This window comes from Ictidomys tridecemlineatus, chromosome 4 (assembly GCF_052094955.1).
Source record: "Ictidomys tridecemlineatus isolate mIctTri1 chromosome 4, mIctTri1.hap1, whole genome shotgun sequence".
In the NCBI taxonomy this organism is placed as follows: domain Eukaryota; kingdom Metazoa; phylum Chordata; class Mammalia; order Rodentia; family Sciuridae; genus Ictidomys; species Ictidomys tridecemlineatus.
Window position 1 is genome coordinate 209,068,262 of NC_135480.1, and position 11,750 is coordinate 209,080,011.

Below are 11,750 nucleotides of genomic sequence, written 5' to 3' on the forward strand. Positions count from 1 at the left end.
CCCAGCCCCCCGCAACTGCGAAAAGCACACAGGCTCCAACGGCAGCATATGCCTGACTCTGCTGCAATCTGGGCCGCGGAAGGTGGGCGGGGGCGGGAGGCCCCCCTTCTGGAAGCTGGCAGCTCTGCTCTAATTAGCAACACTGTTTACTTCGCACCGCCTCGGCCCTGGAAAGCAAAGCCGAGCAGGGCCGGGCAGTGCCGCACAGCGAGAGAAGGGCACCATGCCTGTCACCCCTGGGGGCCCCAGGGCCTGAGGCCACAGTGCCCAGCAACAGCAACACAGGCCCAGGTGTTGGCATGGCACCCTGCCACCAACTGCCCTGCCCTCTGCAGCCCCACAGCCGCACCCCGAGGCCACCAGGCTGCCAGGGCCTGGAAGGCAGCAGAGCCTCAGGGTCCCCACAGCAGCTCAGCTCTCCAGGCTCGAGCAGGTCACAGTCACAGCCAGGGAATGACATGTAGAGGGCCAGAGGCCCTGGGCCCCTGCGTCAAAGCACAGGTCTCCCCTGTGGTGCACGCCACACACACACACACACACACACACACACACACACACACCCCAAAGGGTCTGCAGAGCAGGGCAGGGCTGTTCTGTGGGTGTGAGACTGGGCAGCCCGTCCGTCCAGCCCACTGAAGCTTCCACTGGTCTGGCCCCAGGAGACAGGGGACACAGAGGCAGCAGATGCCAGGGCGGGAAGGAGTGACAGCAGGCTGGGACTTGGGAAGACCGTTAGGAGTGGGTGCCACCAGGAAGCCAGTTGGAAGAGCCCAAGGAGTGAGACGAGGCAGAGGTGCCACGTGGCAAGCTGTCCTGTCGCGGGCCTGTAGTCAGAGGCGGCGGCGGGCAGGGAGGGCTGTCACTGCTCCTGGAGAGACCCCAGCTGCACTCCAGCTCATAAGACCCAGAAGAAGACCCTGGGGAACACATCCAGGTGCCAAGGAGAGGCTCCACCAGGGCCTCGCCACAGAGGGAGGTCCCAGGCAGCCCCTCCACCCCCGACCCCAGGCCTGGTCAGCCTCTCACAGCCAGGGCGGGCAGCAGAGCAGCCTGCTGAAGCAGGCCACCCACCTCCCACCTGAGAAGGCCTGTGAGGAACAGGGCCTCCTGAGCTGGCCCTCCAGGGCACCCAGACTCTGCCTGCAACACCTTACCTGGGGTGGCCTTGGCTCCACATCTCCCTGTGAGGGAGACTGTCACCTTGCCCACTGTCACATATGCAGAGCAGGGACCCCTCTTCAGTACCACCTCCCTCAAATCATGGGTCCTCAGAGCAGCACACAGCTCTGGGACTTGTGACCTGACCCCCCAGCAAGGGGGTGCCACCTGAAAAAGGAACGCGAGCACACAGCACCACGTCCTCAGGGACCAGAGCTCCCTCAAGGGCTCAGATGGCCAGCAGAGGGCCAGGGCCTTGAGAGTCTAGCTCTGGGCCTCCGTCCCAGGCTGCTCCAGCCTTACCTCACAGACTCTAATGGGGGCTCTACAGCAAGGCGGGTCAGCCAGGGAGCCAGGCCACATGCCAGAGAGCTTTAGCAGGTTGCCCATGCTGGGCTGGGCTGTCCCGGCCAGTGCAGCCTCTCCTTGTCCCCACCCCACTGTCAGGATCATGGATTTGCCAGGTGGGCCCAATACTGAGCCTTACGTCAGCCCCGTCAGGTCTGGGCAAAGCTCATTCCCACTTCACAGCCGGAGATGGTGACAGCGTTCACAGGAGCTCACCTGGGCTCGGAGGGAGGCAGCCCTGCAGGCAGGGCAGGGGAGAAACCCTCCTAAGGCAGTCTCGCTCTCGGAGCCCACGGAGCCCATGCCCTCAGAGGGGGCAACACAGGAAGATTCCCCCAGGGGAGCTGGGTGGAGGAACAGGGAGCCTGTGCCCCCTGCTCCCTATCTCTGCCCCCCTTCTGCCCCAGCCCCCTCCTCCAGGTGCTTGGTGCAGACTGGGCAGGGTTCAGGTAGATCTCCCCAGGTACTCACCCACTGGGGGGCTCCAGGTCTCCCTGTCTGCAGGAGGACACTGGGCAGCAGCCACACTACAAGGCCAGAGGAGTCCACAATGCCAGTGCCCTGGAGCTAAGGACTCCAGGTGCCCAGTTGCTGAGGGAAGCTGCCCCGCCCAGAGGTTGCCAGAGAAACCCCAGCCCTACCAGAGTTTGCAGCTCCTCCTCCCTGTGCAGCCCAGGGGACTTATATTCCTGTGCCAGGAGCCAGGAGCCAGGAGCCTCACCTGAGTAACCACCGCTGTGAGGTCAGGGTGGGGTGCACACCTGAGGCCCTGGACCCTGCTGGGTCCCATGTGGGAAGGAGGAGGGACAGAACCTGGAGGGTCTCCGCACCACCCAACACCAACCTCACTGGGGAGGGGGTGGGCAGGCACTTGGGACACCCCATCCCCACTGGGCCCCCTGGGGCAGTGGGGCGTATCTCAGGCCTAGTGGACCTTGGCACTGCCCCCTGCCAGATTGCTGTCCCCTCCTGACTGCCCCCTCCCCAGGGACCATCAGCACAGCTGGCCTTTAACAATGCACCTGGCAGCTGGAGCTAATAGGACCCCAGTGGCAGAATTCTAGCTCCAAGCTTCTGAAACATGGTACCTGTGGCGGGGGCTGCCTGGTGGGGCCTGGCTGGCAGGCGGATAGGCAGGTAGGTAGACTGGCACCACTAGGTCCAGTGACACCAAAGTCAAAATCTGTCGAACCACAGCTACAGGGCACATGCAGGACTGTGGCAGGTGGCAGGGGGGGCACAGGGCTGCTGGCCTCAGTCTCCTGGGACCAACCACCCTTTCTCCTGGTGTTGAAGATCCCAAGTTTTCCCAGGGGTCCTTAGACTTGAGTTTTTCAACCTGGGGTGCTAGTCAATGTGCAAGGCAGGGCGCTGCCCCCACTGTCCCTGCAACTCCAGGCCCGGGGCCCTGGGGGCCTAGGCGTCCTCACTGAGAACAGGCCGCTGGTTGTAGTCCTCCTAGGCTGCCAGCAGGTGGCGCCCTCTCCCCATCGTGGTTTGGGAGTCCCCTGCAGGGAGGTGGTGGAAGCAGGGACTGAAGGGACTCTAGGCCACCCATCACCCACCCCAAGAATACTGGAAAATAGCCCTCTGCCAAGAAACTCCTCTAGGTATTTAGCAAATTTGGTTTGGGCACAAGCTGGGATCGTCCTGGTCTTTGGAATACTTGGGTGGGGGGACTCTGCCTCCTGAGGCAGCCTCCAGGGCAGCAGCCCTGGGCCCTGGATAGTTGCTCAACACAGTCCTGGAGGCCTCCTCAACCCGAGCTGGGCTCCCCACAGCAAGACCACCCTGGAAGTGGCTCCGCCCATGGCCAGACAATCTGGGAGGGTGACGCCTGTGGTCAGCAGGCCCAGGCCATCTCCCCACCACGCCAGGAGGGGCCTGGCTATCCCGGACGAGGGCCCGTTCTCAGGCTCCTGAAAACTTGCCCAGGTGTGGTTTTGGCCAGGTATGCACTGGTTCTGGGCAAGTGGGGATACGGTTGACTTTGTCCTTCGACATCAGAGAAACAGGGAGAATCCCTGCCCCGGGGCTGAGCGTGGAGTCTGGAACCTGCAAGGAGGAGCTGAGATCCTGGGAGGATTTCTGAATATCCCCTACCAGTGTCCCCTCACCCTGGGTGATATCATCCAAGTCAGTCAGATATGACCTCCGCATTCCCAGAGGGCCCAGCCGCCCTCCTGCTGCCCAGACCCAGCTCTGGTCCCTCGCTATCTGCATGCTCCCCAGCTTGGGCCTGGATGCTTCCCGGCACTGCCCCATGGATGCTGAGGTCCCTGTCACAGTTGCTGGAGGTGGGGGAACACAGGTGTGTGTAGGCCAGGAGTCTCAGGTCCCCAAACCCCACATACCAAAACAAACCTAATTTTTTTTTAAGGAAATGCACCTACTCAAACAGGTCTCTAGCTTTGAAAGCACATTCTAGTGCAGACCCCACCCTTCAGTTGGACCTGTGCTTTCCTCCCGGCCCTGGCACTCCAGCCTCACCACCTCCTCTGCTGCGTTCTCTCTGGCTTGTAGCAGCAGGGACACCACTGGCCCTCTCAGGGAGGCACAGAGGCCTCAGATGGCAGCAGTGACCCACATCCTCCCAGGGGCAAGTGTCGGAAAACTCCCTCTGAACCAGAGAGTCAGGCTGCTGCAGGGTCTCAACACGCGCCTGCCCCTGCACCCAGGGTGCTGGCCATCCACACCATCTGCACCCACTCCGCTCTGGCCCTCGGGGCCCTTCCTCCTGTGCTTCTGCTCCAGGTCAGAGGCAGTGGCCCCAGCACTGCGTGTTGGGCTCACCCAGGTGACAACGACCCAGACTCTTATGACCTGCACACTGACAGGTGCCCTCCGCACCAGAAGCAGGGCTGGCACCCAGGGTCTTTCTGACCCTGGTCTCACTCTGAGCGCCCACAAAGCTCCTCTGTGTGGGTGCCACTCTTCCTTTGTGCTGGGAGCACATCCTCGTGGTGGCACAGAGAGTCATGGAGATGGCAATGACACGGTGACCCTCCATGGGCAAGAGAGACCGCAGCCACCAATGCGGCAGCCCAGCCCCTTCCCGCAGAGTAGGTGAAAGATGGTGACTGAATGGGGGATGTCGCCCAGCAGAAAGCCGGTTTATACCGGAGCCCGTGGCCTGAAGGGTTGGCCAGAGAGGGAAAGCACACAACAGTCTAGAGCTGACCCTCAGTCCCTCTCTACAGGGCCCTGCGGTCACTGCTCTGAGAAAGGGAGGCCTGGTCAGGGCTGTGGGCACTGTGGAGCCCAGTCACTGCTCCCTGTTGGGGCAGTGATTTCCAGGCTCCACCAGGATCCAGCTCTCAGTGGCCACTCTCCTGCTTCTGGACTGCACTTGGGCTGGTGCACCCCCGCTGGGCCACCCTGGTCTGGGGGGTGAAAGATCACAGTAAGGGGGTGGCAGGAGCCTGTGAACCATGTCCCTCCTAGCCAGCAGGCTGTCCTGCATGTGGGGGACAGTGGGGCCAGTGTCCTAGAGGACCTCAAGGAAGTAGTGCTGCTAGGCCCCTCACAGCTCTGCCTGGTTACCAGCCCTGTCCAGCTGAAGCAGACAGACTCTGGCATGGCCAGTGACTCTGCCCAGCAGTGGACAATCCCAGCCTCTGGAACAGAGGCAGGTCTCTGCTAGTGTGAGAGAGGAGGCTCAGAGCACCGTCCTCCTCAGCACCCCGCATTCTATTTTATTGTTTTATTAGTTACACATGACAGTACCATGATCTTGACATACATTTGAATCATTCTTCTGAGTGTACAGGTTGCAGAATCACATTGGTCATGCAGTCATGTGCGTACATACAGCAGTCATAATGTCTGTTTTATTCTGCTGCCCTTCCTATCCCCCCTTCCCCTCCCCTCCCCTCTATCACCCTGCATTCTAGACATGCCTCCTGCAACCACGCTCAGCCCTGCCAGGGCCGCCTCACCTCCTGCCTCAGCCACGTTTCCTCAGTGGCATGATGCAGCTGGCTGACTGAGCAAGAGGCCTTGGTGCTGCTAAGGGGTGGTGGCCTCAGGTGGCAGCTGCATGCCTGGTGCTCACTCACCCAGAAATTCTGAGGGCTGCCTCATCCATAAAAATTCTAGAGGCCTAGCGGTCAGGGCGTTGCTGGGCATCCCTTCCAGGGTCAAAGCTAGGTCACACCTGTGGGACGGTCAAGGCTCTGCTGGTACACAGGCCACACCCAGGGACATTCTCTGGCCACTTTCAGGTGACTGTGAGGCTGCCAGGTTTGAACAGGACTCAGCACAGGGCCAGCTGCTGTGTAGGCGGACCTGTCCCCAGGCTGTGCGACCAGCAGACGGTGTGGTGTTGGATGCAGTAGAACCCAGAGGGTGGGGGAGGGGCGAGAGCCAGCCAGAGACTCACGGCCAGGTCCCTGGGGTTTGAAGCCAGCTGACATCCACTGTAGTGGATCACATGCTGTCATGGACCAAATGCCTGTACGTCTCCAGAAGTCATGTGGAAGCCCCAACCCCAGTGTGGCTACAGGAGGTTGAGGTCTAATGACCTGAGAGCAGGACACCGGTCAGTGCTGGCCCTCTCAACCCCAGAAGGCCACGTGAAGACAGAGCAACAAAGGACACCGGAGCAGAAAGAGCCCTTGCCAGCAACTAGGGCAACCAGAGCCACCACCATGGACTCCAGCCCCAGACCGAGATGTGGCCCTGTATGCCAAGTCCCCATGGTGCCCAGGTGATTCAGCAGCCCAAGCAGACTGAGACACCTGGCCTTTGGAGAGTGCACCCCCATGTGCTTCTGGATCCCACACGGAGCAATCATCTGGTCAAGAGCCAGTTTGATGGGCAAGAACTACCTGTTGTGAGCAGGGTCCCATCAGACCCAGTACTAGGGTGGGGTGGACTCAGCATGGACACTGCCCAGGGAAGGTGGGCACACCTAGGATGGGGCATCTGCACCCTCCTCCAGCCCACTCCTCTGGCTCCAGTGGGGTCTGGTGGGGCCAGCCAGAGGAGGAAGAGCTGGCCACAGCCCATATGGATAGGCTGGCCCAGTACAACCCCAGAAAGATGGTGGCCATGACTCAGCCTACCCTGTGGCAGCCCTGGGAGGCCAAGGTGGATGGGGAGGGCAGTAAGTGTGGGAAGGGAGACTACACAGTCATGGGCAGTGGCAAGTGGCCACTAGGAACCAAATTGAGAAAGACTGACCATCAGGGAAGGACATGTGGGTGGAGGTGTGGCGATGGGCACGCGGGAGTAGAACAGTGCATGAAGACCTTCATGCTGGGATCTGTCCCAGAGCACCCGCCAGCAGGAGATGGCCAGCAACTAAGTCCAGGGCTCTGCCCAGCCAGCTGGGCACTGCCCCCCCCACCAACACGTGGCATGGTGTAAACTCCTGGTGACCAGGTCAGTCCAGCACCGCTGCCCCACAGTGCCCAGGCCACCAGCTGCAGAGGCAGGCTCAGCACATAGGGTGCTGTGCTCACCAAGGCCAGGCTCCCCCAGGGCCTCTGTTCCAGAGGACCAGCCGTCCCTTCTCCTGGAGCACATGTGCTTTCTGGGTATGGGTTGGGTTTGCATTCGCAGGGCCTCAGCCAGCACCATCCTCTGAGGTTACAGGGTGCCTGGTCCCCCACAACATCCCATAAGACTAGGGAATCCACTTGCACCAAAGCAGGCCTATGACCCTCAGGAATCCTGGAAAACAGAACCTCATGAGTGAGGGGTGGTCCCCGGCAAGCACGGACACCCCTCCAGGAGAGACAGGGCCCAGCTGCAGGGCCGTCCCCAGCCCACCCAGGGGCTCCCTCACTTGCAGAGAGTCACCTAACCATGGCCACTCTCTTCTCAGGGACTAAGCAACAGGGGCAAGGGCCCAGCCACTTCAGCCCCTGGGCCACACTTGCCCAGAGCCCTGAACCCTGCAGGCCTGGCAGGCCTGGGTAGAGCTCAGACCCTCCCTCTGCCAGGTGCTGCCCCACTGCATGTCCTGCATCCAAACCCCGTCCCACTGTCTGCTCACGGAGAACCTGGCCTGGATATGGGGAGGAAACTGTGGTACTGAAGGAGGGGACGTGTCGGCCTTTCTCTCCAGTGAACCGGACCCCTGAAGGTTTTCTGTGCTCCTGCCTGGGGGAGAAGTGCAGAGGCAGCCAGGGTGCTGGGGGCATTCAGGATACAACATCCCCCAGCTCCCTGGCATCAGCACAGGCAGCCAGCCCTCAGCTGTCCCACCCTGAGGGTCACCCCTCCAGAGACACATCAGGATTGTGAGGAAGGCACAGACGCTGGCCCGTGCCTCCCAGGCCTGGGGCCTCCGCCTGTTCCCTGGGCCCTGCTGCCTGCACTCAGCTTCCTCCAGTCCAGGGGGGCGCACTGGTTCCTGCTCCCATCATCTTGGTCTTGGTGAGAGCAGTTTAAATGCCAGCTGGCCATTGTGATGCAGGCCTGTGGCCCCAGCTCTTCAGGAGGCTGAGCCAGAGGAACCTTTGAACCCAGGAGTTTGGGCTACAGTATCCACCCTGAGTAGGTGTCCCATACTAAGCACCAAAGTAGGATGGAGCTTGTGATAAGCCACCGTGTGCAGCTAGCAATGAGCAGGACCAGCTCTAAATAAATAAATAAATAAATAAATAATAAAGTGAACAGATGCCTTGCTGTCATTTTAATGGAGCTTCCAAGTCGATGCTTGAGGCCAGCCTGCATCCCAGAAGGGAAGTGCAGCTCGTGGAGCAGGATGGTGCCGGGCGTCAGCTGTCCCCAGCTCCACATTCGCGGTGGCTCCAGCCTGGCCCTCTAGACTCTGCTGCTGCTGCTGGTCAGGAGGGGGTCTTCTCTCTAACTGTGAACCTTCTGGCTCTGAGCTGGCCATCTTAGTCCCCAGGGAAGAGGGAGAGACTGGAGAGGTGTTCCCTGCTCCTGGGGAGAGGAGGTCACTTGGCTGATTTCCATTTTCATGTGGAGCCAAGCAGGAAGGCTCAACAACCAGTAGCTATGGGGGCTGGGGGGACCCCCATGCAGAGCCCTTTTAGGGTCCCCACGAGCTCCAAAAGCCTGAGCCTGGCACCCTGCTCTGCACCCTCCCCACTCACGGCAAGCAGTCCCTGTCCTCAACCCCTGGCAAGGTTGTACCCAGCTGCTGCACTCCCCGTGGCCCCTGCCAGGACTCAGGGCTGACACATGCCCCTCTGTTCCACCTGCCTACCTGGCTTGTGGCTGGGGCACTGGCCTCTGAGGGCAAGGGAGGCGGGGGGCTAGATGATTGGGGCTGGGACCACTGGGGAGTCTGGCTTCCAGGAGGAGACCCAGAGACCACAGGGGGCTCCGTGGAGGTGGGTGGCCTCCTCCAGGTTCTGCGATGACTTCAGGTATGGCGACTGGCACCTAGGTGGCGGACACTACTCAGAGGAGCTGGCCTGCCGCCACTGGTCAGGCCAGGGGAGAGAGGCCGGGGAAGGGCAGTCCAGGAGGGCCAGGCCCTGCAGCTTGCTCTTGTTTCTGTCACTTTTCTGGGCTCCTGGCCAGCAGGCAGCTCCTGTCCTCCAGCCTGTGGGCCCTGGAGGTTCCTGGGATCCCTCCAGTCTTGTGCCAAAGGAAGCACCTGTCCCAGAGGGCGAGCAGGCTTCCAGGCCCACAGATGAGCCCCAAGCTCTGGGGAGATCCAGGACCACCTGCTCAGAGCCCCAGGCCAGGCAGGAACATGCAGCACAGGGTGGTTGGAGGGGTCAGCACAGGCTTCACAGTGACCACTGTCCATGCTGAGGGCTTTGCTGATAGGACCTCGTTCACCAGGTTCCAGTCTGACAAAAGAGGCCCAGACAAAGCCCCAGCTCGTGAGCAGCTGAGCTGGGTTTAAACCCACACCCTGGCTGGTCCCTTTCTCTCATGGCCAGGCCAGGATCTCCTTTCCACGTTGGCATAGCCCTGCCAGGTCCCACACAATGATGCAGCCAGGGCTTCCAACCATCTGGTCTTGATTCAAGGGAGAGAGAACCCCTGGGCCACCTTCATGCCATGATAGGAACTTGCCGAGCCCCCTGTGGCACTCTTGCTGAGCCCAGGAGTCTCAGGGATGTGATTTCCCCTGTTCCAGATGGGCAGGGTCCAAACTGAGAGAGGCCCTCTGCATTCATAGCATGTGCCTGGAGCTGCGGCTCTGGGCGGTCCCTGCCCACCTGGATCCTACAGGTGTTCTGCCCTGACAGAGGGGAAAGGAAGCAGTGGAATGTCCCCAGTGAGAGCCTGATTGGATTTTGGAGCAGACCCACAAGATGGGTGGAAAACGGCCCCCTCCCCATATGTTCTTGAAGAACCCTTAGAAATGTGCCTTAGTCCATTTGTGCTGGTATAACAAAATACCTGAGACCTGGTAATTTACATGTAACAAATTAATTTCTCACAGTCTGGAGGCTGTAAAATCCAAGTTCCAGTTACAGGCAGATTCTGGGTCTAGAGAGAATTACTCTATGCTGCCAAGTTGGGCCTTCTCCCTGTGTCCTCACATGGTGGAAGGCAGCCCGGCAAGAGGCAGAAGAGGGCCTGGTTGATTCTCTCTTGCTGATCCCATCAGGGAGGGTGGTGCCTTATGACTCAGTTGCCACTCTAAGGCCCCTCTTTTTACTGCCTCCACATGGAGGCTGAGGTCCCAATGCATAGATCTTACAGGGACACAAATGCTCAAGCATGGCTGTGACATCTAGGAGAACACTCACAGTGTGAAAAGTAGAAAAGGAAGGCATTCACCATGTCTTCCAGAGGGTTCTGCACGAGCCCCACAATAGCCACTCCTGGAACAGGCAGCACCAGGGTAGGCTGACCACCCCTCAGAGGGAAAACCTGCTGCTTTCTGTTTTGGAGGGGCTGTGCCGGCCATGCTGGGTGGCAGGTAGACCGTCCTAATTCTGTTGGCTTTAGGCTGATGTTAGAAGACCCTCACCCACTTTTATGCAAAGGTGGAGGTGCCTAGAGCTGCCCTGGGGAACCTGGAGCCCACAGAGACTCTCCCGGGTATGTGTGTCTCCCTGACACTCACAGAACACACGTCTGCCAGGCCCAGCAAGGCACAGGCAGAGGCAGGCCCAGGAGGAGCCCCACAGATGGCTCCTGGGGTGTACAAGCATGCACCTGCTTCCTGTGTGCCCTGGGGACACACCTGGTGACAAAGCTTATAGCTGCCAGCCAGTGCCCCAAGAATGCTGCATGGCCAGGTGTCTCACAGTCGTATGGGTGGCATGTGTCACCCAATGAGGCGCATGAGCCCTCGTGGGTGGGGCAGACTGTTTCCTTCTGGGATCCCTGTGGACATGCATGGGACCCTCCACTCACCTGCAGCCCCCACTTCCTAGGAACTCCAAGGCCCCCCAAGGAGATGAAGAGCCATGGGCAAGGCCATTGTGACAGGCACAGGCTCACATCCATGAGAAGGAGGAGCCCTTTCCCAGGCCAACAAGATTATTTGGAAACAGTAGTAAAACAATGTTCTCTTCACTTGAGCAGGCATACTTGGCATGCTCTCCCCCACTCCTGGTCCTCCTCTCCCCTCCCCAGTTTGGAGTCCACAGAAGAGATTGCCGGAGTCATCAGATCTGGGTTGGCTGGATGCCTGCTGGTGGCACCTGAGATGGTCCCAGCCACCCTGGGCCCTGTGGGAGCAGCTTTGCAGGAGAAGGGGCCCCAGGAGGAGGACAGGGGCTGGATGCCCACCACCAATCTGTCCCTGCCCTGGTTGAACCTCCAGGGGGTCCTGAGGAGAACCAGGTGCTGGGTCCCCTGGCTGGAGCTCATGAGGGACCCACACCAACCTTGATCTCTGCAACTCCTGAGCCCGTGCCTCCTCACTCCCAGGGCTCAGCCCTCCACCATCCTGCTGTCCCCTCCATGAGGCTGGCTCAGAGTGACAAGTGTAACACGGGCTGCAGTTTAGGGCCAGGAAAGCAAAGCTTGGCTTCAGTGCCCACAGCCCAGCCAGGTGAGCTTGGATGTCACTGCTGACTCATCTGTCAAGCAGGATGACGTGGCACATGCCAAGAGCTCCGGGTGATTACGGGCAGGCACGTGGCACATGGCTCCAGGCGGAGGGCTGGTGATGACCACCACAAGCATGCCCTGGGTGTGGTGCTCTGAAGGCACTGCTCGGCCAGCTCCCCGGGGCCAGCTCCCTGGCCCTGCACAGGGGTGTTCCAGAGGCCCATCCTCCCTCCCTCTCCCTGAGCTGCTGGTCGGAGCTAGGGGGATACGTCCAGAATGGGAAACTGCTTCTCTTCTCT

General features: G+C 60.4%; 1 protein-coding gene across 7 annotated transcripts in view; it reads right to left on the reverse strand.

Moving 5' to 3' along the window:
- Ccdc187 (coiled-coil domain containing 187) overlaps positions 1 to 11,750 on the reverse strand; it is a 65,063-nt gene that overhangs the window by 46,805 nt on the left and 6,508 nt on the right. Inside the window, exons 1-2 of one of the 7 annotated variants that reach the window (XM_040286622.2) lie at positions 1,978 to 2,105; positions 1,646 to 1,744 (exon numbers count right to left, since the gene is read on the reverse strand). The exons of 5 other annotated variants lie outside the window; for them this stretch is intronic. The gene's annotated coding sequence lies outside the window, so the exon portion shown is untranslated. Of the gene's footprint in view, positions 1 to 1,645; positions 1,745 to 1,977; positions 2,106 to 11,750 lie in introns of those variants that run through there. One more of the 7 variants, XM_078048699.1, reaches the window with a different exon arrangement.